Raw genomic sequence first — 3,033 nt, forward strand, 5'->3', positions numbered from 1 at the left:
TTGTAGTAACAATATGATCTGTGATGTGATCACACACAATGTCCCTGATAGCAGAATTAGAGAACAGATTCTCAAGTACTCAGATCCTTCATTCCATCAAGTGTTGTAAATATTAGAACAATTCAATTCCAGTGCCATAGACGCTGATAAATTTCATCAGGACCCGGTTTGTCTCGCCATGTCGCCTTTTGCTCGTGACCACTTAACTCAGTCACTACAATGAGTGCACACACAGACATGCAGACAGCCTAATAAACAAGTAGCCATGCCTGTAAATCTAGTGAAGTCTTGCCCTAGCTGTTTTGCTTGCCATAAGTGGCAAGATTTCCCATCACACAATGTGACATGTTACTCACGAGGAAAGAAAGGCCATGTCCAGGCAGTTTGCTTGCAATGGCAAAAGAACACCAATTCTGCCCCTCTTGCAACAACAGGTCTCATGCACGTTCTCTGAATACACAGTTTTCAAAATTGACTACAAATTCTAGCAGTAATTCAAGTAAGGTTGTGCCCTCATCTCGCCCAAGTGCAGTGCAACAGAACTCCAACAAACTATTTCTAACACTAAAAATTGCTGACCGTCGTGTTGACTTTCAATTGGACACAGGTGCTCCTGTAACTTTGCTTATTCAGGCCATGTATGATCAGTTAGGCTCATGATGCCTGCCAAAATTGAGCACGCACCTCACTGCATACAACAGACAGAAAATTCTAGTACTTGGACGGTGCAGTTAGCCTGCCACTTACAAATCTCACACTAGGAGAGTGAAATTTACTGTGTTGCAGTCAAGAGACAGTGAAAATGATTTTGGCTTAGATTCATTTGACTTGTTTGGCCATAGCATCCAAGATAATGTACTTTGAGTGACTGCTTTTAATTGAAAAGACAGTGTAACTAGTTTGCTTAAGGAACTTATTGAACTCTTTTCTGATGGACTTGGAAAAGTTAATAATGTTGTAGCTCTCATTACCCTCAAAGACAATGCACAGATTAAGTGTTTCCAGGCTCGGCTCATTCCCATTGCTTTACAAGACAATGTAGGCAATGAATTAAAAGAACTGTAAGGCAATAGTGCGACTGCTCCAATACAAGCTAGTCAGGGGGCAAGTCCGTTGGGTTTGATGCCAAAGCCTTCTGGTCACATTGGCATTTGTGTTGACTTGAAAAGTATAGTCAATCCACAGACAATAATTGACACATCCACTGCCTTGAGCAGAGAAACTTGTGGACAGCCTTGGAGCAGGCCATTACTTTTCTAAGATACATTCGTGTGATGCTTATTTGTAAATACCACATAAAGTGTTAGTTGTTAATACACACTTAGGCCTGTTCAAGTATTTGCATTTGCCCTTTGGCAGGGCCTCCGCACCTGCCATTCTTCAGTATTACTTGGAACAGCTCACTGCTCAAGTACTATTCTGTTTGAACAACCTTGGTGATATTGTCATCTCAGCTCATATGCCAGAGGAACACGATGCCATTTTGCGTACTCGTTTTTGAGTGTTGTCAGATACAGGACTCAAGTGTTGTCTCAAAATGTGAGACTTTCTTGAGGCAGAACAACAGTACTTAGGTCATGTGATAAACAGTCAGGGTGTGCACCCCCTGCAGTCTCATTTGCTTGTAACCCATGACCTGCCTGTTCCTCAGACTGTATCTGAACTGCAGTCAGTGCTACGCAAGTTGATGTTTCATTCTGAATGCTTCACAGATCACTGCCCCATTGCATTGATTATGTCGGAACAATGTGTATTTTGTGTGGACCAAAGATGGTTAAGACACATTTCAGAAATTCAAAAGTGCCTTGCTCAGTGATAGATGTTTAGTACATTTTGATCCTGCCAAACAAGAGATTTTGCAGTAGACACCCTCTCTTAGGGAACTGATGCTGTGCTTCTGCACAGAATTGGCGCACAAGATAGACCTATTGCTTTTGCCTCAAAGTTTCTATCTCAAACTCAGTGCAATTATTCACGAATTGGAAAAGAAACTCTCACTATTGTGTATGGTATGACAAAATTCCTGCACTATCTGTTTGGTTGCAAGTTCTATTTAGTGACAGATCACATGCCGTTGCAGTCCTTGTTTCATCTGTCAAAGTCGGTTCCTTCACATACTGCTCAAAAATTGCAACATTGGGTTTTCCTTCCATGCCAGTATCAATGTGAAATACTGTAGAGACTTACAGCAAAGCGTGTCAATGCTGATGCCTTCTGGTCAGCCCCAACTCTGATTTTGATTCCTCTGATGCATCTTGTTGCCAGATCAATGTGAAGGACTCTGAATTGCTGCAATATTTTCCATTGAATTACAGAAAAATTGCACATGCCACAGAAGTGGACCCTGATCTGAATATTTTTTGCATTACATTCACACATCTTGGCCTCATTCATTGAACAGTATTCAGAACTCAGTTGGCCTAAGGGCAGAGTTGGGACATGATTTTATCGTTACCTGAATCTGAGGCTGTCCTCAATCACCAATTGAGCCACCCTGGGTGAGCAACTGGAACTGCTAAGGTGCTATTATAATGATGACTGTTGGTTGTTACCCTTCAGCACCCTACATGGTGACCAAGAGAAACACTCGAGAGAATGGCCAGCTGTGCTCTGGAGGCAGGTGTGGGGCCTCCTGTTTGGCCAACACACGCTGCCAGCCATACTGCCCAGGCTGGCATAGCAGCTGTTACGTCATGAGGACAGAGCAGCTGGGTGCCGTAGCAGCAGGTTCTCTCACTGGCATTTGTGCTGACACATATACGCAAGCCATGCCACCATTGTCTGGATCAGCAAAGGTATTGTGTATTTCCCAGTGTAATACAAGTCAATGCCAAATTTGTCTGCATCTATCTGCACACCACAGCATGATTCATCCCTCTCTCCCAAACCATATCTCTCAGTCATCCTGGCACATTATTACCTCTGAAATTGGGGGTCGGGGAGGGGGCTGTAACAATTTGGTGACAGTGTGGTCATTTTGCTTCCCAACCCAACAGGTTGTGTCAGAAAGTGTTTGTCCACATCCAGCACTAC

The sequence above is a fragment of the Schistocerca serialis genome, chromosome 3 (genome assembly GCF_023864345.2).
Source record: "Schistocerca serialis cubense isolate TAMUIC-IGC-003099 chromosome 3, iqSchSeri2.2, whole genome shotgun sequence".
Taxonomy (NCBI): Eukaryota; Metazoa; Arthropoda; class Insecta; order Orthoptera; family Acrididae; genus Schistocerca; species Schistocerca serialis.